Genomic DNA, 22,220 nt, shown 5'->3' on the forward strand with positions numbered 1-22,220 from the left:
GAAAAAATTAAAAAATGCCCAGGACTTCTCCTACACTAGGCAGAAAAAAACTGAGCTGCAGGAAGCAGAGTGAGGGGTTATAGCCAGTGGGACCGCCCCCAGGGCAGTGCTGTGCAATTTTGCTGGTTTTACATGTTTTACATGTTCTGCCTAGTCCTCTCCTGAAGTTGGCAATATAACCCTAAGGTCAAGATTTAAAGGAGCTGTGTCCATCAATGAACAAAAGAGAAATATTTATTTGTGATAGAGTATTTCTTAGACAGAAATCATACGATATCTTATCAAAGAAATGTTGTGCTGAGAATAATATGGATGCTACCATACCTAGCCTTCCTCTGAAAATGTTAATTGGCTATAGTACTCTTCTTCTGACTAAAATATTTTCAGAGTCACTGAACCAGACCAGTCGCAATGCTAAAGTAAAAGTAAAGTCAGGATACTGTATTTATTTTGCTGTTTTGACTCAATGGCTCAAAAAGTATTGAACCTCAAGGATCAGCATGATAGCCAGGCAACTAGCATTTTCAAAGGACATTCCTTTTTAAAATCCATACACGTTGAGGTAAAAGGTTAGATCATCTTTACACATACGGTATCATTTCAGAACAGAGTTACTGAAGTGTTGAGTGCAGTATATGAGGCAGTCAAAGTTCGGCATGTGGAAGAGGGGATTGAGTTACGAGTCTATGTCACATTTGGCCAGCTGCTTTCTTCTTCCTTTTTTTATGAGCAAGGCTGGAGTCAGAGGACAAATTTTAATGTTTATGTATAAATACATGGAGGATCTCTTATTGGATGTATACCTGAGTGGATCATGAGATTCTTAATTCATTCTTCTGTAGAGATGTAGTATTTTTGCTAAATTCTTTTTTGTATTTTGGTGATTCTGTAGCAAGCAAAGCAGTGGGGTTGCTACAGAATCAGTGTATTTTCTTTGCCACACGCTGTCTGAACTTGCTTCAGCACAGTGTTCTCGAAAGGTCAGAAGCACCTGGTATCTCATGAGTTGCGCATGAGTTTGTGATAGCCCCGTATGGTATAAATGATACTTCACGTCACAGGGGTGATCACTTAAAGCCTTACTGCCCTCTAGGACTGGGGTTGTTCTGAAGCCTTCAATAAAAAAAAAAAAAAAAAAACATAATAAATATTACTCATAAACGGTGGATAAAAATCAGATTTTTTAAATTTAAATCTGATTTTTATTTTATTTAAATCGATTTATTTTTTATTTTTATCAAATTTATTTTAATATAATGCTTTTGGAGTAAAAATGTATCTAAAGATAGTTTTCTTTAATAATTTAGATTATTCAGCATGAAATGGAGCTTCGTTATGTAGCATGAGGCTGTATATTCTGCAATATTTACATTTTTGGTAAACTCATTCAATGAATCCAAGATCTGCAAGCTGAGATAACATGCACTGCATTGGTGCATTCACACAATTTCACAGTAGCCATGAGATAAACCAAAGCTCAGGAATATTCCTTTTATCCCACTGTTTTGCAAATCTATGTACACTACAAACTATATGATTGAATCGGTTCTGATATTGCTGTTTTACTAACCTGACAGCTTATTAGTCTAAATAGGAAACCTTCATTTTTTTTGCAAATTTTAAAGATTCTAACTACCAGCAAGAATTAGTCCTTACTTTTAAAGAGCACCGGTAATTTCAGATCCATCATGGCAGTGCCTGTTAGTGGGCATCCACTCTCCTGCTGCCGCCACGTCCCTCACCTTGTTGTGTCACTGCCGTATCACCAGCCGTCTCATTAAAGTGAATGGGACTGTCGGTGAGTCAACAGCGGGTCAGAGGAGTATCTGCTGTGGGACAAAAATGACAGTTGCTTTTTAAAAATTATGATTTAAATTGAGTTGATTAAAATCAAGCCTTTTTACTAGTGATTTAAATATTTTTTATTCATGTTTTGTGAGTATTATTTATTATGATTTTTTAATAAATGCTGTGGGATATTGCACTAGACTGGTGTGCCCTCTTGTGTGCTAGAAAGGTATCAATAAAGAAAATGTTTCACCAGCAGTTTGAAAGTCTGTTTGAAACCCCAGGTGATCCCCAGGTGCACATAATATTTTATCTTACTCAATGTCACCCAGTGTGTGCTGAGCAGTGTGGTCAGACAGCTTGGTTCACTACTGTCTGATCACATTAAGCAAGGGTATTATCATTGCCTTTGACTGACAGCGCACAGAGGAGGAGGAGCCCAACAGACAGTGCACACAAAGCCGAACAAAACAGCCTTCACCCTACCTCTGAACGCTGCCAGGACAAACATTTGCAACCCCCTCTTTTCCCCTGTCCCTTGAAGAAGCATGTGCCTCCTCTGCTGCCTTTTCTAATGATCCCATCCCTAAGCTTGATCCCAGACCCAAATCCATCCACCACTGCCTGAGAATACATGTAACTCTCGACTTAATTTCTTGTGAATGACAGCGCTGGAGAGATAATAGACTAAGGCTACTTTCACACCGAGACGATACAGCGCTAAAAATAGGCCCTGCATGGCACCTGTAAAGAGCCTCTCCTGTTGAGGGATCTCACACTGGAGCGGTGCGCTTGCAGGATGCTAAAAAAAGTCCTGCAAGCCGCATCTTTGCAGTGCTGTAAGAGTAGTGTATACACTGCTCCTAAAGCGCCCCTGCCCATTGAAAACAGTGGGGCAGCACTGCCAAATCGCCAGAATAGCGCCTGCTTTGCCAGTGGTTTTAACCCTTTTTCAGCCACTACCGGGGGTTAAAACCGTCCCGATAGCGGCTCATGGCCGCCCGCCCCAGTGTGAAAGTAGCTTTAATGTTTGTGTAGTAGAAGGTTGTGTCTTGTTATAGTCCTGTGTTTTCCATTGCTATCCTTCACAAGAACACAAGCCAATGGTTACATGTGTACTTTCCTCTGAAAGCAGGTGGGCTCAGGTCTGGGATTAGGTCCAGATGTGGGACCATTAGCCTTTTCCCTTTAGGCCGGGTTCACATTCGTGCGACAAACACTCCGACATTGGGAGCTCATGTCGCATGGTGTGTGAAAATCAATGTTTCCCTTTGGGAACTGTCTTAACAGGTCTGACACAAGTCGGTCCGACTTTGAAAATGCTCCCTGTACTAAGGGGAACCCCTACGCTGAAAAAACAATGTGGGGGTTCCCCCGAAATCCATACCAGACCCTTATCTGAGCACGCAGCCCAGCCGGTCAGGAAAAGAGGTGGAGACGAGCGAGCGCCCCCCCCCCCTCCTGACCCGTACCAGGCCACATGCCCTCAACATGGGGGGGTGGGTGCTTTGGGGCAGGGGGCCGCCCCTACCCCAAAGCACCTGTCCCCATGTTGATGAGGACAAGGGTCTCTTCCAGACAACCCTGGCCGTTGGTTGTCAGGGTCTGCGGGCGGGGGGCTCATCGTAATCCAGGGGGCCCCAGATCCCGGCCCCCCACACTATGTGAATGAATAGGGGGTACATCGTACCCCTACCCATTCACCTGGGGGAAAAAAAGTGTCAATAAAAAAATACACTAGACTGGTTTTTAAAGTAATTTATTAGGCAGTTCCAAGGGTCTCCTTCCAACTTTGGGCGGTCTCTTTCGACTTCTCTGCGCTTTCCGATTCTTCTCCCTCTTTCCGGTTCTTCTCCCACTCTCTGGCCTCTTCTCCTGGTCTCTGGTGTCTTCTGCTGGGCTCTTCCGCTATCTTCTTCCAGCTCTTTTACTAGCGTTGGCCCGGAATTTGCCTTCCTCCCTCTACTCTTCTTCCAATGTTGACACAACGCTCTTTCTTGCTGCAATGCTGTGTGAGTGGTGCGCAACGATTTACGTAGGTGCGGCAACGTCATAAGGGGTGGGGTCACCGGATGACATCACCTGGTGACCACGCCCCTTGCGTACTGCGCACACAGCATTGCAGCGGGAGAGAGCGTTGTGTCAACATCGGAAGAACAGAAGGGGGAACAAGACGGCGTTGGAGAAGACCGGGCCAACGCTAGTAAAACAGCTGGAAGAAGTTAGCAGAGGAGCCTGACAGAAGTGGCCGGGGAGCGCAGAGAAGACCTGGAGGCTGGAGAGCGGGAGAAGAACCGAAAACCTGTCTAGTGTTTTTTTTTTTTTATTGACACTTTTTTCCCCAGGTGAATGGATAGGGGTACCCCATACTCATTCACATAGGGTGGGGGGCCAGGATCTGGGGGCCCCCTTATTAAAGGGGGCTCCCGGATTCCGATGAGTCCCCCGCCCGCAGACTCCAACAACCAACAGCCAGGGTTGTCAGGAAGAGGCTCTTGTCCTTATCAACATGGGGACAAGGTACTTTGGGGTGGGGGGGCCACAGCACCCACCACCCCCATGTTGAGGGCATGCGGCCTGGTATGGTTCAGGAGGGGGGGGGCTTGCTCGGATAAGGGTCTGGTATGGATTTTGAGGGAACCCTCACGCCATTTTTTCGGCGTAGGGGGTTCCCCTTAAAATCCATACCAGACTCAAGGGCCTGGTATGCTCTTGGAGGGGGAACCCATGCCGTTTTTTTATTTAAAATTTGGTGTGGAGTTCCCCCTCAAGATTCATATCAAACACAGTGCCTGGTTTTGGTGGGGATCCAAGTCGGATCGCTGTTCATTGAAAGTCTGATGTAAGTCGGCTGCAAGTTGCAGGGCAAAGTCGGATCCAAAGTAGGACAGCTGTCATTTCGCACCAGTGTGAACCTGGCCTCAACCCAGCCTTAGGGCCGGCTTCACACTGGTAAGACAAACGCTCTGACATTAAGAGCTTATGTCGCATGACGTGTGAAAATCAATGTTTCCCTATGGGAACGGTCTTAACTGGTCCGACAAAAGTTGGTCCGACTTTGAAAATGCTCCCTGTACTACTTGTGGTCCCACTTTGATCTTACTTTAGCCAATTGACTATCATTAAAGTAGGATCAAAGTCGGATCCTTGTCCTAACCATCCGACTTTAGCATCCGACATTGTGTTATTTCCTGCCCCCTGCTGTAGCCCCTCCCATTGTGTGTTAGTTTTGATTGGTCAAAGGACAAGTTGTACTATCTGAAAAGTCGGATCAAAATAGTATCCTGTTTTTGAAAGTCGGATAGATGTAGGACCAATGTAGGACTGATGTCGCAGAGCAAAGTAGTATGAAAGTTGTACTATTGTAGTATAGTGTGAACCTGGCCTTAGCATAAAATAAACAGCAAAGGAGGAACAGGGCTTCGCAAGACATAGTGGGATGCAGAATGAAGGGAGGAGTGACTTCAGGCTTGATTCACACCTATGCATTTTTAGTGCATTTTGCATTTTGCAGATTTGCTCTATAGAATGTGTTCCATAGGAAACCATGTTAAATGGGCTGTAGTGCAAATCTACAAAGTGCAAAAAGCACTAAAACGCATAGGTGTGAATCAAGCCTCAGTGCTGGCTGTATCTTCCCCCATGGGAATGCCCATATTTTGAGCTGCAGAATATGGTACTGCCAGAAATAAAAATGTGGTTTTATTTCTAAACCACTGGACATATTTGAATGGGATCAAGTGCTGTGTGTGCATGGCCCCCTGTGGGATTTGTAAAGACTTATAAACGTCCTGTGATAGTTCTACCTGAAGGATGTTTGATGGCTTAACCCAGGGTCGGCAACCTGCAGATAAGTGATTGTATGTTTAATAGTGTTTTCTGCAATAGTGCCTGCGTTATATAATAAAAATGCAGCTATATAGCTCATTAAGTGTGCCACTCAGTGCTCAGATGACTCACCACCTCTCTCCGCCCCCCCCTCCTGACGGCCCCGCCCGTTGCAATTGTCAGACGAGGAGATGAGAGAGGCGGCAGACCATCTGAGCTCCAAGCAGCGCTCCTAATGAGGTATATAGCTGCAGTTTTATTATATAACGCAGACACAGCCATCTCTGTACCCCCCCCCCCGCCGTCCACAGCCATCTCTGTACCACCCATGCACATTGGAAGAACTGTTAAATATCGAGGACATTTCCTTTTCTGCTCTTCCTACCTTTGCCTGTGAGAATGTCACCATCCAAGATTTGGCACTCACCCTTCTTCCCATATTGACATGTGCAGTAAGTAAATTTTCTTTTTTTTAATTTGCAAGAGCCCATTTTTGTCTATATCCTGAGCAAATAACTACACAGGGGGTTGATGTTCCAGGGATCTTATTTCCATGTAAGAACACTTGGGACATTCCAAATGTAGCTAGTAATCAAAATTTGCTATATCTATTGAATTTCATTACTGTTTCATGGATCTTCATGCCGGTACTGTTTGTTCTCAGAAGACATCTGAAATCCTCAGTCCATCTGTTAACATTGGAATTGAATTGAAAGACATTTACTGTATATCCTACTCATGATCTCAGGCAAGTACACTGCAACCCTGTGCACTGCCAGTATTTATCTGTCCTGGGACCATTTTTATATTTTTAAACTGTAAAATGTATATACTGTATATCCAGGGTTGAAACAATCTGTAAGCTATGGAATGTCTGAGGCACTATATATAGCAGCAGCTGTCATCAGGTAGTATACCCTAGAGCACCAGGATATATACAATTAGGGAATGTCTATGATGTAGCACTACAATTCCCTTCCCCTAGTGTAATAACCGTGCTTGATCTGTGAGCAAAAATGAAAAAATAAATTAATAGAAAAAAGTTTCTGAAATATAATGCACCTCCCCTACAGTGTCTAATTATCTATTTTAATGGGGGAGGTGTATTATAGCTCAGACATTACTTTTTTCTATTCATTAATTTTCATTTTTCACACAAATCAAGCACGGTTATTACAGTAGGGGAGGGACACTGTAGCGCTACACCATAGAGATTTCTTATTAAAGTGGTTGTAAACTCTACCCCACAACTTTGTCCCATGTAATTCAGCATAAAAAACCCCTAATGAACACTGCTTGTAGATATCTCCTTACTTGCTTAGTAAGTTGTAATCCTTTTGTTCTTTAGAATGACGTCACTAAGCATGCCCAGATCTCCCCTGATTTACGGCACACTCTCTATGTGCTTGTCTATCTGTTATCAGGACTTCCTAAGGCACAACACTGAACTCCCAGGAGGATGCATAATCACTCAGAGCTTCCTCCTACACCCCATGTGTCCATGTGACATCACATGCAGTGTAAACCTGTGCATTACTGCAGTCTTTTCAGCTGAAGCTGACACAGACAAACATTAGACAATCGGCACAAGTAAATACTATGAATAAAACAAGTCATCTATGAACAGGGAAGCAGGGTTGCCATAGAAACGTTGGATTGAGAAGGTGGCTTGGTTAACAGTACAGGAAGTGCTCCATGTAAGGGCGAAAATACACTCCACTGTGGACTCAGAAAACAATACTTAAGATGGCGCTGCCTAACCCCTGCAAACAAGTTTTTTAAAGTTTCTTTAAAGTAAGTAATATGCGATTTGGGCTGGATTACAGTGGCTGTAGTTTGATAATTACATATTATAATGGACTAAATGAAAAGAAGCATCAGAGTGGGAGAGTTTACTTCCTCTTTAAATCCAAGGTGTTGCAGAAGAAGCTGTGAAGCTGTATTACTAACTTTTTCCTTGCTACAGCGGGGTCCTTCAAAGTGGTGTGAGCAGTTGCCTGCGGCCTCCACTCCAAGCTGCTCTCTGCCGTGGCCACATACATACCTCCACCATGTATAGTACATGGTTAATAGTCTTGATTTATACATGATAATGCTGAGGAACCACCCACAGACATGTAAAAGATGTGAAACATTGTTTGGTTTTCTAACTTTGCTGTAGCTGTGATCGTCAGCTCTTGTGATGGGGAAGAGTTTGGGTGCAGTTCTGCTAGGGGGCGGTCCCTGTTTCCAGGAGGAGGAAGACTGTGATTGACCACTACTAAAGGCAGTCAGAGTCCTGCTAGCCACACCCATCATCGCCACTACCACTGAAAGAAGGAATTTCACTATGAAAACCACAATCAGGTGACAGTTTGTGGAATTACTGGTAAGCTTCTGAAAACTTGTTGAAAAAAATATATAAATATATCTATATCTATCTATCTATCTATCTATCTATCTATCTATCTATCTATCTATCTATCTATCTATCTATATCAGGGGTTGACAAATTTGCTTGGAATCTAGGAGCCAGCTAAAAAAGTTAGGAGCCAGGTCCGTGACGGCGATCTGGACCTGTCCCTGGCCTGACATGGAGACGAGTGAGGGGAAGATAGCGCCCCCAGCCCCTCACCTGTCTCCAAGTCATTGCCCATAGCTATTAGAGGGACATTTTATTTGTTTTATTTTTTTCAAATGACGATTTTTTTTTAAATTGCATTTTAGTGTAAATATGAGATGTGAGGTCTCTCTGACCCCAGATCTCATATATAAGAGGACCTGTCATGCTTTTTTCTATTACAAAGGATTTTTACATTCCTTGTAATAGGAATAAAAGTGACACACATTTTTTTTTTTAAAAGAACAGTGAAAAAAAATAAAAATAAAAGTTAAAATAAGAAAAAAAATAAAATTTTTTAAATGCGCCCTGTCCCGCCAAGCTTGCGTGCAGAAGCGAACGCATATATGAAAGCAATGTTCAAACCACACATGTGAGGTATCGCTGCGATCGGTAGAGTAAGAGCAATAATTCTAGCCCTAGACCTTCTCTGTAACTCAAAACGTGCAACCTTTAGAATTTTTTAAACGTCGCCTATGGAGATTTTAAAGGGTAAAAGTTTGTCACCATTCCATGAGCGGGCGCAATTTTGAAGCATGACATGTTGGGTATCAATTTACTCGGCGTAACATTATCTTTCACAATATAAAAAAAAATTGGGCTAACTTTACTGTTGTCTTATTTTTTTTTATTAAATAAATTATTTTTTCCCAAAAAAAAGTGCGCTTGTAAGTACGCTGTGCAAATATGGTGTGACAGACATTATTGCAACGACCACCATTTTACTCTCTAGGGTGTAAGAATAAAAAAGAAAAAAAAAAGTGTATATATATATATATATATATATATACACACACACACACACATATATATATATATATATATATATATATATATGTATATGTATGTATATATGTATGTAATGTTTAGGTGTTCTAAGTAAATGGAAGGAGATCCATTAGCATTAATGGTTGTAATTCCAACGGCCACCACAAGAGGGCGCCAGATTCCAGAAGGAATAGGATCACAGAAGGGAATAGCATCACAGAAGGCCTCAAAGCCGGGGGCTCAATTACCGGCCGCCGGCGGCGCGGCCCGACGCAATCACGCTGGGGGGGTCCACGGAGACAGGATACCCCCAGCTGTGCTGCCCCAGGCGCCAGTCGCTAATTCTAGTCGCCAATGCGACCTGGCGTCCGGGTTTTGTCGAGCCCTGATCTATATATATATATATATATATATATATATATATATATATATATATATATACAGTTGTCCTCATAGGTTTACATACCCTAGCAGAATTTATTTTTCAGAGAATATGAATGAAAACACTAAAACTTTTTTTCACTCATGGTTAGTGTTTGGCTGAAGCCATTTCTTATCAATCAACTGTGTTGACTGTTTACCCCAGTTTCTAATACTGTGTATTGGCCCCTTTAAAATCAATGAGAGCTTGAAGTCTTTTGTGGTATTTGTGGATGAGGCTCTTTATCTTCTCAGATGGTAAAGCTGCCATTCCTCTTGGCAAAATTCTTGGGCTGTCTCGCATGAACTGCACGTTTGAGATCTCCCCAGAGTTGCTCAATGATATTGAGATCAGGAGGCTGAGATGGCCACTCCAGAACCTTCACTTTATTCTGCTGTAGCCAATGACAGGTCGACTTGGCCTTGTGTTTTGGATCATTGTCATGTTGGAATGTCCAAGTACGTCCCATGTGCAGCTTCCTGGCTGATGAATGCAAATGTTCCTCCATTATTTTTTGATAACATACTGCATTTATCTTGCCATCAATTTTGACCAAAATTCCTGTGCTCACGCATCCCCTAAACATCAGTGATCCACCTCAATTTTTCACAGTAGTAACTCAATTTTGGTCTCATCACTCCAAATTACTTTGTACCAGAAGGTTTGAGGCCTATCCCTGTGCTGTTTGGCGTATTGTAAGCGGGATACTTTATAGCATTTGAGTAGTAATGGCTTTCTTCTGGCGACTCGACCATGCAGCCCATATTTCTTCAAGTGCCTCGTTATTGTGCATCTTGAAGCAGCCACACTACATTTTTAGAGAGTCCTGTATTTCACCTCAAGTTATTTATGGGTTTTTCTTCGCATCCCAAACAATTTTCTTGGCAATTGTGGCTGAAATTTTAGTTGGTCTAACTGACCGTGGTTTGGTTTCAACAGAACCCCTCATTTCTCTTTCGTTCATTGACGGACACAGCATCTTCATCTTGACCTTAGGGTTATATCTCCACCTTCAGGAGAGGACTAGGCAGAACATGTAAAAACAACAAAACTGCACAGTACCGCCCAGGGGGTGGTCCTACTGGCTATAACCCCTCACACTGCATACAGCAGCTCAGTTTTTTTCTGCCTAGTGTAGGAGAAGGACCTGGCTCCCGGTGGGGACCCGTTGGTCCTCGGAATTTATTTGTTTTTTCTACATTTTTGTTTCCTGTGATCTACAGTCAACAAATGGGCTGAGTGACAGGCTGGATAATATACATCCTGGTAGTCTCCCCAGCCTGGCCATTGAGCGTGAGCAGACCTTAGCTACGTGCTGGGTCAGCCACGACATGCCCCGTCTTATACAGGGGTGGCCGGTAAGCTATATGCTTCGGGGGAAACACATATGACCAGGCTACTGCTGTCCGTGCCATGGCCGACAGCCACCCCGTACTGCTCGGGTGATGGTCTGTACGTGGAATGCGTCCAGCAGTCCCTGCAGGAGGGGTAAGTATGGTTCCACCTGTCTCGGCAGGATGGAGCAGCTGGGCATTCCCTGGGAGGTTCACTAGGGGGTCTCTCACTCTCCCTTTCTTCTCTCCCTGTTCCTTTCCCTCCTCCCCATGTTATGGACCGCTGTGTGACTGGGTATATGGGAGTGTGGTGCACGTACCGGGCCGGGCGTCCTCCGGGGGGGCTCTGAGTCCTGGCAGGGGGTCCATTCATCTCTTCTTCGTTTCTTGGGCCATGGTGAGGGGTTTTGGTGTGTATGCCATGTGGGGAGGCCGCCGCATGCTCCACGGCTATTTTCCTGAGGCCGCAGCCATTTTTCTGTAGCCACAGACAGTTTTTTCCCTTTTGCCCATTTTATGGAAGTCCGGCGGCCATTTTCCCGGGCCCTCAGACGTTTCTTTGCTGAGGTGGCCAGTGGCCATTTTCTAGTACCCTCAGCTTGTTTTGCCTCTAGTGCTGGTTGACTGTTTCTTTCTATAACAGCGCGCTTCTTACACAGAACACCTCGTGGCTGACACAGGGGAGAGCAGACAGCGGCAGCACAGCACAGTACCTGGGTCAGGGTCGTGAGTCCTGTGGGGGGCCACTCAGTCTGTGGCAGCTAGGAGGGTGGGCATTTTGTGTGACTTGCCTTAGGTCCCTAAGTGGTGACAGGCGAGTGTGGGTCAGCATGGCGCCAGAAGCTGGCACTTCTTCTCCAGACATCCCTGTTATGGCAACCGGTTCCCCTGCACCTGCGTTGCCTATGGACGCTCTGCCGGTGGTCCTTTGTTGCCAGGGTGGAAGCGGGTTAAAAAAACGCCCCCTCCCCCACTGTCTTTTGGGGAAAGCTCTGATTCAGACTTTGGTCCCGCTGTGGCAGGCAGCCCCCATTCTGACATTTCAGAGGATGTGGACCAGGACCATTCAGACAGCGAGAATGACTCCATGTCCAGGTCAGTGCAGGAAAAAGCGCTTGTAGGAGCACTTATCACAGCGGTATGGGATACTCTAAAGAAGGAGGATACGATGAAGGCATCCACAGAGGTGTCGGTCCCTTTGGGTCCCACAAGCCAGCCCGCATGGCTAAGGTGTTTTCTTACCCAACTTATTTTGATACGTTTATTTACAAGGAGTGGGGAAGCCCGCAGCGGGCCTTTTCAGTCCCGAGATGCATGGCGGTGCACTACCCCTTTGAGGAGAGTTTCCTGAAGAAATGGACATCTCCTCCGATTGTTGACCCCCCGGTATCCAGGTTAAATAATAATCACGATTCCGGTGGAAGGGACCCCTGCTTTCAAGGACCCTGCCAACAGGAGGGGCGAGGCGGTTGCCCGGTCCATGTCTACGGTGGTGGGGTCAGCATTGCAGCCAGTGTTAGCCATGGCCCTGGTGTCCCAGACGCTTACTGAATGGGCTTAATTGTTGTACCATGAGTTGGAGAAGCAACAGGCTTCCCCGATCTGCGTGTAACTGGCGGACCAGTTGGTGCAGGGCCTTAAGTATGTCTGCGATGCGGCCTTAAATACGGCCCCCTTGCTCTCTAGAGCCCCAGTATCAGCTGTGGTGCTACGTCGCCTGATTTGTCTAAAATGCTGGTCTGTGGACCAGGCATCTAAGAATGCACTGGCGGATTTGCCCTTCCAGGGAGAGAGGCTGTTTTTAGCCTCGCTGGAGGACATTATTAAGATTGTTACTGGGGGTAAGAACACGTTGCTCCCACAGTCCAGGAAAGGTAAGGAGCCACGCCGTAGGAAAGGGCCCTCTTTTTCTGCTCAGAAGCAGATTTTTCATCTGCCCGGGTCGACAGGTAAGCGTTCCCATTTCAACAAGGTGCCTTCTGAGGGACAAAAGTGTCCCGGGTTTCACAAGCCAAACAAGCCTGCGAGCCAATCTGTTTCCCCATGAAGGTTTGCCCCCGTCCGAACTCGGGTGGGGGGGTCGCTTTTGGGAGTTTGCAGCTTGGTGAACCTCCCTAATTTCCAACCAGTGGGCCTGCAAACTGGTTTCATCAGGATATAAGATAGAGTTTCTTTCTTGTCCGCCAAACAGATTTTTTCCCTCCAACTTTCATCTTCCGACTCTTCGGAAAGCCCTGTTCAGGGCAGTACAGAACCTGCTGCGGCACGGGGTGGTGACAACGCCAGAAAGGTTTCAGGGATTCTACTCCAATCAGTTTGTAGTCCCAAAGGAAGGGATACGTCCGGTCCTGGATCTCAAGGCCCTCAACAGATTTGTGAAAGTCCAAAGGTTCAGGATGGAATCAGTTCGCTCCGTGGTCGCTGCACTCCATCAGGGGAATTTTCTGGCTTATGTATACTTGCATGTCCCCATATGCATCAGGCATCAGAGGTTTCTGCAATTTGCGGTCGGGGACGAGCACTACCAATTTGTAGCCCTCCCTTTTGGCCTGGTGTCGACACCAAGGGTTTTTACCAAGGTGCTAGCCCCAATTCTGGCTTTACTAAGGCAGCTAGGGATTGCAATCGTGGACTACCTGGATGACCTCCTTCTGAGAGCAGCTTCCGTATCACGTACCTTACAGTGGAGCCCGAGAGGACGAGGATGGCCTCTTGCACAGTTTCGGTCCTAGCACCCCTGGTGGTAGATACAGGAAGTGCAGGGGCAGCGAAAGGATGCAGGTGCCTGCAGGTCAAAGGCTGGAACTTGAAGACACAGAAATTCCTGTAAAGGGCCAGATCAGGATTAACAGAGGAGTCAGAACTAGCAGGAGTCGGCAACAGGCTGGCAGCGAGGTACACAATCAGGAGACAGAGCCGTGGTCAAAGTCAGTTTGGTACAAAGAGACAGGCTGGCAGGTAAGGATAATCCAAGAGAATGGTCAGAGGGAAGCAGAGTCAATCAAGCAGAAGTACAAGACCACAGGAACAAGCTGAAGATGATCCAGCACTGATACTGGCAGATTCTTTGTTTATTACAGGCTCTGTGCGCCAGAATTCGTGTAAGCGTGCGCATGCGCACCAGCGAGCATGTGTTCACATGGATGCTCCATTGCGCATGCACATTCTGAACCTCATTCGCCTCACTCTAAGATTCTGTGCATGCACATTGGCGTTAGCGGAACGGAGATTAGCAGCTGCTGCATGGGGATGAGCACTTGCTGTTAGGGGTGCAACGGATCATCACCGATCCGTGATGCCAACGGGTCACCCCGCTCGGATCGGCACATGCCGCGATCCCCGGTCTCGGCCTTAGGAAAGGCCACGCTTCGGCCTAGCTCAGAAGCGCTAGCCATCTTTCTACACTCATGGCATTTACAATGTGATCACTCCATCAAATGATGGAGCGATCACTTGTAAACAAACCGGCGTCGAGTCATGACGCTGGTTCCTCTCTCCCCTCTCTGTACTGATCTGTACAGTGGAGGGGAGAGATCGGATGGAAGCAGCGCTGTGGGCACTACAGATCCAACCCACAGTGCTCTTTGACAGCCATCCCTCCATACCCTGCCAATACTCTACAGTACCCTGCCAACACTCTAAAATACCCTGCCAATACTCTGCCATACCCTGCCAATACCCAGCCATACATTGCCAATACTCTGCCATACCCAGCCAATATTACAGTGGGGAAGATATATATTACAGTGGGGAATATACGGTGGTGGAATTATCACAGGTTTTTGCAAATTAAATTATTATTTGCTGATCTGAAAAATGATCCGATCCGTGACTCTGATCCGAGGAACGATCTGATCCGTGAGTTTTTTGATCCGCTGCACCCCTACTTGCTATGTTATTGATGTTAGCGGAACGGAGGTTAGCAGCTGCTGCGTGAGGATGAGCACTTGCTGTGTGAGTTTTCTAACATTGCCCACTCCTTAGGGGCAGCCCCCGGATGCCCAATTGAGCCATCTTCCTCTGGATGAGAGCAATGAAAGGCCTGTATCAGTCTCCAGGCATCGAGATTGGTCTCTGGTTCCCAGGAATTTTCTTCTGGGCCGAAGCCTTTCCATTTGATTAGGTACTGGTTTACTCCTTGTCTTTTCCAATAATCCAGAATAGCCTCAATCTCAAACTCTTTTCCCTGTCCACCATTATAGCCTCTGGGGCCCTATTTCATGATTCGGAAATTAATTTGCCATATTGGTGTAGCAAGGTATGGAACACAGGGTGAATTTTAAATGAATCAGAAAGTTTGAGTTCATATGCTACTGAGTTTATCTTTTTCTCAACCGGAAAGGGTCCCAAGTATCTGGGTCTCAGTTTTTTGGAAGGACAAGGAAGCTTCAAGTTTGCTGTTGAAAGCCATACATGGCTGTTAGATCCAGCACCCTCTTCTCTTTTTATCAAATAATCTCTTACTATCTTCCTGTACCTTGGAGATGGTCTCTTTTAGTATTTGGTTATTGGTGGTAAAGAAGTTTAGTTTACCCTGAACCGCAGGCAAAGGAGTGTCCGGAACTAGTGTTGGCAAGAAGGAGGGGTGGTACCCATAATTGGAGAGGAAGGGTGACTGATTTGTGGCAGAGTGGAGGGAATTGTTGAATGCAAATTCCGCCAAGGGCAGCAATAATGCCCAATCTTCCTGGATGAAGGAGGAGAAGCAACGTATTGCTCCAATGTTGGGTTCGTACGCTTGGACTGCCCGTTGGTCTTGGGGTGATAGGCCGAGGAGAAACTGAGTTTGATGCCCAGAGCTTCACAAAGTGCTTTCCAAAATTTTGATGTGAATTGTACTCCACGATCTGAAACAATGTCACTGGGATTTCCGTGGAGTCAGACAATTTCTTTAACGAACACCCCCGGCAGTCTCTGTTGCTGATGGAGTCCCCATTATGTGGATGAAATGTGCCATCTTAGAAAAGCGATCAATTCCAGACCACTGTTCCTCTTGAACCACTACATTGCTTACTGAGGGTGCTGGAGGGGGTGATAGAGGAGGAGGAGAAGAGAACTCCCTTTGCTAGAGCACTATTCCAGGCCAGAAAGATGATATTACTAAACTGGAAAGCAGCTACACCTTCCAAAACTAAAGTGTGGATACAACATGTTGGTAAAGCACTTGTAATGGAGAAGTAGATATACCAGCATAGAGGGAGTCGCGATAAGTTTGATAAACTATGGGGCGCATGGCTTGATGTGCCGGGGCTGAGTCCTATAGAACTGGTGCAGGCGAGGCTGCTTGGGGGGAGGTAGGAGTGATGGAAGCCATAGTTTCATTTAGAAAGTAACAGAGATCCGGAAGTTAGCTGCGGGGTGTGGGTGGCCTGGGATGGAGGACATAAACCAACGGTGAGGTACAGAAGGCAGTTTTGAAGAACCTTGATAAATGTATTCAGTTTGACTATTAATGATTGTAATCATTGATGGAACATGGAAAAAAAAAAACGTAAGATTGTACATGTAATGTGTTTCATTCTGGATTGTATTGTTTGTTTTGTGAGCAATAAAAACCTTTTTGATTTAAAAAAAAAAAAGCGATCAAACACCACAAAGATGGATGAAAATCCCCTGGGAGGAGGAAGTTCAACAATGAAGCCCATTGCAATCATATCCCATGGTCTTTCAGGGATGGGCAGCAGTCTCAATAGGCCCCATGCCTTATTTTTACTGCCCTTTTTCCTGAGGCAGACTGGGCAGGAACTGACATAATCTCTGCAATCCTTTGCTAAATTGGGCCACCAAAAATGTCTTTGAACTAGAGCCGTTGTCTTGTGAACCCCGAAATGGCCTGCCAAAGGATAATCATGACAAGTCTGTAAGATGATAGTGTGCAGGTTCTATGGCACAAATATTTTATTCCCCTGCCAGTAGAGTCCATCTCTCTCCTGTAGGTCTGTATCTGGATGTAAAGAAGTCTCCAAGGATGCCTGACGGAAATTTCCAGCCTGCAGGATAGTATCTGGTGGAGGGGGGGCTTCAATTTCTGAGAACATGCGGGATAATGCATCAGGTTTAACATTTTTGGACCCTGGCCGGTACGTAATATGGAAATTAAAACGTGAAAAAAAGAGCCCATCTCGCTTGTCTAGATCTGAGACATTTAGCAGTCCTGAGATACTCAAAATTTTAATGATCCGTATAGATCAGTATAGGGTGTGCTGCTCCTCCCAGGAGATACTGCCATTCCTCCAAGGCCGATTTTATCGCCAACAGTTCTCGGTCCCCTACATCATAATTCCTTTCCGATAATCCTTGTTTTCTGGAAAAGAAAGCCACAAGGTACATTAAAGATTTAGGTCCTTGGCACTGGGACAGAATGGCTCCTAGCGCAGTCTCAGATGCATCCACTTCTAGGGTGTAAGGTAGAGCAGGATCGGGATGTTTTAATACTGGAGCAGAGGTAAATAATTCTTTAAGTCTGTCAAAAGCAACTTGAGCTGCTTCAGTCCATTGAAAATGGTTTTATTTCTTCGTGAGTTGTGTAATAGGTGCTATAATACCAGAGAAATGTTTGGCGAATTTCCTGTAGAAGTTGGAAAAACCGATAAAATGTTGTACCCCTTTCTTGTTGGTTGGAGGCGGCCAAGACATGATAGCTGAGACCTTCTGAGGGTCCATTGCTACACCCCCTGTTGAGATTACTAGGCCAAGAAAGTGAATGGTCTGACGTTCAAATTCACACTTCTCGGCCTTAGCATATAGTCCGTTCTGCCTCAGTCAGAGGAGGACTTGTTTCACATGGACACGGTGCAATTCTAGTGAGATTGAAAATATCAGGATGTCTTCCAGATACACGATCATGAATAAGTCTAGGAAGTCTTTGAAGATGTTGACAAAATGTTGAAAATTGGCCGGTTAGTTACAAAGTCCGAACTGCATAACAATATATTCGAAGTGGCCAAAACGTGTCCGGAAGGCTGTTTTCCACTCATCCCCCTCGCGGATTTTAATTGTAAGCTCCCCGTAGATCGAGTTTTGTGAATATCTTGGCAGAACGGAGTCTTTGAAATAATTTGGGAATCAGAGGGAGAGGGTAATGAATCTTAATTGTTACTTTATTCAATTCCCTGTAGTCCACACATGGGTGGAGGGAATGGTCTTTTTTCTCAACAAAAAATATTCCTGCACCGACCAAAGAGGAGGAATGTCAAATGAACCCTTTCCGGAGGTTCTTATTGACGTATTCCCTAAGCACCAGAAGTTTAGGCTCCGACAGAGGGAAAATTCTTCCGAAGGGGATTTCTGCCCCAGGTAGCAATTCAATTGGGAAATCATAAACTCGATGAGTGGAGAGAGTATCTGCTTTCTGTTTATCAAATACATCTAGGAAATCATGGTATACTGATGGGATGAGTTTTTGTGTTTCAAGTGTGGCTTCCATGCAACCAATGACTGGAGCCCCATGATGGGGGGATTTAAGACAGTTCTGGATACAATAGGAGGACTGGCAGGTTACTTGGCCGGTAATCCAATTAATCTGGGGGTTGTGAGCTTGCAACCATGGCATCCCCAGAATGATGGGGAATAATGGGGAAGAGATAACATCCAGGCATAACAGTTCTTGGTGATCTGGCAGAATAGCCGTGGATAGGGGCTGTGTTTCATGGGTAATAGGCCCTGATTTTATGTTTGTCCCATCCACAAGCCATATGGAAAGTCGCTGTTGCTTAGGTTGCAAGGGAATGTTGTGCTGCTGAAGGAAGACATGGTCAATGAAGCAGCTGCAGGCGTCTGAGTCAATTATAGCCTGGACCTGGAGTGCCCTTTCTGGAAGCTGTAGTGAGACAGAAACAGCAATGTGAGAAGATTTCGTTAGAGTCAATGGATCGTGAGGAGGAGAGTTAAACTTATGGGTTTTAGTAGGGCACATTCTTGCATAATGTCTGGCTCCTCCACAATACAGACAGAGATTATTCTGACGACGACGCTGTTTTTCCTCTGGTGACAATGGTGAGCAGAGTAGGCCAATCTGCATTGCTTCCGGTGCCTCAGTAATAGCTGTAGGAGGTAGTGAGACAGGAATACCCGGACTGCTGGGTACTCTGGGCAGCATCCACATAGGACGAAATTGACTGGTTTTCTCAGATCTCCATTCTCTTAGGTGACAATCGATCTGTATAGACAATTGAATTAGGTCCTCCAGCTAGCTGGGAACCCCTAAATGAGCCAGTTCATCTTTAAGTGCATCAGAGAGTCCGAAACTGAACTGGTAGCGGAGGGTGGACTCATTCCACTGTGTGTCAGAACTCCACTGCTTAAAGTGAGTCACATAGTCCTCTACCGGCCTATGACCCTGCTGGAGGGCACGTAGACTGGCCTCTGCTGTTGCAGTACGTTGGGGGTCATCGCATTATTTAGCCATTTCATCCAAAAAAGAGTCCAGAGAGTTTAAGAAGGGACTGGCCTGTTCCATCAAATGATGAGCCCAGGTTTGGGGTTCTCCCTGGAGCAATGAGAAGATGAACCCCACTTTAGTGCTTTCCAAAGAGAAGGTGCGAGGTTGTAGCAGAAAATACAGCTGGCAGGCATTCTTGAAAGCACGGAACTTGCTGCGATCCCCTGCGAATCTCTCTGGGGTGGGAACTTGTGGCTCCAGGGGTGGCACCACTACTGTGGTTATTATTGCAGATGCTGCAGGAGGAGAGGGTGTAGGTACTGCGGCTGTCGGATGTGCTGAGGGACCTGGAGACAGCAACTCTACCCGTTGTTCAAGTTGATGGTAGCGAAGGCCTAGGACTGCCTTAGTGAGGTTTGCAATCTGCTGGCACAGTGTTTCCAGCGGTGAGCCCCCCGTCTCGGACTCCATGTGGCTGGATCGTACTGTCACATACCTTACAGCGGAGCCTGATAGGACGAAGGTGGCCTCTTGCACAGTTCTTGTCCTAGCACCCCTGGTGGTGGATACAAGAAGTGCAGGGGCAGCGAAAGGGTGCAGGTGCCTGCAAGTCAAATGCTGGAACTTGAAGACACAGGAATTCCTGTAAGGACTGAACACCAGGTTGTTCAGCTGGGACCAGATCAGGATTAACAGAGGAGTCAGGAACTGGCAGGAGTCGGCAACAGGCTGGCAGCGAGGTACACAATTAGGAGAAGCCATGATCAAAGTCCAAGCCAAAGTCAGTTCGGTACACAGAGACAGGCAGTCAGGTAAGGAGAATCCAAGAGAATGGTCAGAGGGAAGCCGGGTTTTCAGGAGTCAATCAAGCAGAAGTACAAGACCACAGGAACAAGCTGAAGACGATCCAGCAGTGATACTAGGCAGATTCTTTGTTTATATAGGGTGCCATGCACCAGGATTCGTGTAAGCGTGCACATGCGCACTAGCGTGCATGCGTTGGCATGGATGCTCCATTGCGCATGCCCATTCTGAACCCCATTCGTCTCACTCTAAGATTCCGCCTCAGAATTAAGGGAGGATGTGGCAAACTCTTCGGAAGTTTGGTTGGGTCCAGAAGTCGGTGTTGGTGCCAACTCAACCCCTGGAGTACCTGGGCTTGCTTCTGGACTCCTCAGAGACGAGAGTTGGTTGGTGTCCCGCAGGTGGTCGTCGCTGTGTTTTTGCATGCAAGTCCTGGTTCTCATAGTAGCCACTTTCGAGGCGGTACGTATGCTCAATTCCACACTCGAGTCTTGCAAAAAGAGATCCTGGCCAAATGGGACAAATCTCCGTTATCTCTGAATTGTCAAATTCTGGTGAGCCAGCTAGTCAGGGATTCCCTCCTCTGGTGGCTGAGGTCTCCGGCTCTTTGGTCCGGGAAGTCGTTCCTTCCTCTTCATTGGACGGTTATCACAAAGGAAGCCAGCCTGACCAGTTGAGGGGGAGTTTGGGGCGTACAGTTGGCCCAGGGTTGCTGGACGCAGGAAGAATCCCGCCTGACGATCAATGTGCTGGAACTTTGCGGCGGTGGCGTATGTCAGCCATCAAGGAGGAACAAAGAGCTCGGCTGCAGCCCTGGAGATCGCACACATCCTGCAATGGGCAGAGCGGCGCGTGCCGGCTATGTCGGACGTGTACATTCCAGGAGTAGAAAACTGGCAAGCAAACTACTTAAGTTGTCAGATTCTGGACCAGGGGGAATGGTCGCTACATCCGGATGTATTTTGGCTCCTTTGCTTAAGGTGGGGCACGCCAGATGTGGATCTCCTGGCTTCTCGACTCAATCGGAAGGTACAGAGCTTTGTGGCCAGGTCAAAAGATCCCTGAGCGGACGCTGCAGACGCGTTGGTGGCTCCATGGGGGCATTATCGGCTGATTTATGCCTTCCCCCCACTCAAACTTCTACCACATCTGCTTCGCAGAGTGGAGGCCGAGGGAATTCCGAATTCCGGTGATTCTGATTGCCCCAGATTGGCCTCGGCGTCCATGGTACGCAGACATAGTACGAATGCTTGCTTCGGTCGCAAGGTTTTGCAGACGGCTGTTTAAGGTTGCAACTCCTCCATTGAGGAGCTCTGGTTGTTATGGGTGGAGTTATTTTCTTGCTGTTCCCACCCCTCGTTTTGTTGACACTGCTTGGGGACGTCCCTAAGGTCAAGATGAAGATGCTGTGTCCGTCAGTGAATGAAACAGAATATAGGATTTTTATACTCACCGTAAAATCCTTTTCTCTGAAGTTCATTGACGGACACAGCACCCACGCCTCCTATGTATGTTTGTACTGCTTTTGACAAACTGAGCTTCTGGATGCAGTGTGAGGGATTATAGCCAGTAGGACTGCCCCCTGGGCGGTACTGTGAAGTTTTGTTATTTTTACATGTTTTGCCTAGTCCTCTTCTGAAGGTAGCAATATAACTCTAAGGTCAAGATGAAGATGCTGTGTCTGTCAATGAACTTCAGAGAAAAGGATTTTACGGTGAGTACAATCCTATTTCTCTTTCATTCATTGACGGACACAGCTCCATTAATCTTGACCGTAGGGTTATTATACCACCTTCAGGAGAGGACTAGGCAGAACATGTAATACATGTGAAAAACAACAGAACTGTACAGCTCCGCCCAGGGGGCGGTCCCTCTGGTAATAACCCCTCAGCCTGCTTCCTACAGCTCAGTTTTTGTCTGCCTAGTGATGGAGAAGGACCTAGGCTCCCTGCCGGGACCATTGGTCCTGGGGATTTTTTCTGCATTTTTGCCTTTTGCACAAGATTTTAAGATCCAGTGATCTTCTATCAGCCAGCTGGCTGACAGGCTGGATAATTTAGATTCTTGTAGTCTCTCCAGCCTGGCCATCAAGCGTATGCAGACACTAGCAACACGTTGGGTCGGCCACGACAGGCCTCTCGGGCTCCAGAGGCAGCCGGTGAGCGCAGTGCTCTAGGGCACACATATGACCGGAATATGGATGTCTTTTTCACAGTGTGCCGTGGCCCGCAGCCACCCCGTACTGCTCGGGTGTGGGTCTGTGATGGGATGTCTCCAGCTCATCTGGATGGTAAGTAC

General features: G+C 46.4%; 1 protein-coding gene across 2 annotated transcripts in view; it reads left to right on the forward strand.

Annotated features, from left to right (window-relative positions):
* TMCC2 (transmembrane and coiled-coil domain family 2) overlaps positions 1 to 22,220 on the forward strand; it is a 252,850-nt gene that overhangs the window by 124,349 nt on the left and 106,281 nt on the right. The window contains exon 1 of one of the 2 annotated variants that reach the window (XM_077481294.1): positions 7,757 to 7,984. The exons of the other annotated variant lie outside the window; for it this stretch is intronic. The gene's annotated coding sequence lies outside the window, so the exon portion shown is untranslated. Of the gene's footprint in view, positions 1 to 7,756; positions 7,985 to 22,220 lie in introns of those variants that run through there. 2 annotated transcript variants of the gene reach the window in all.

The sequence above is a fragment of the Lithobates pipiens genome, unplaced genomic scaffold (assembly GCF_037356315.1).
Source record: "Lithobates pipiens isolate NorthernLeopardFrog02 unplaced genomic scaffold, aLitPip1_a1.2 Scaffold_16, whole genome shotgun sequence".
NCBI classification, from domain to species: Eukaryota; Metazoa; Chordata; class Amphibia; order Anura; family Ranidae; genus Lithobates; species Lithobates pipiens.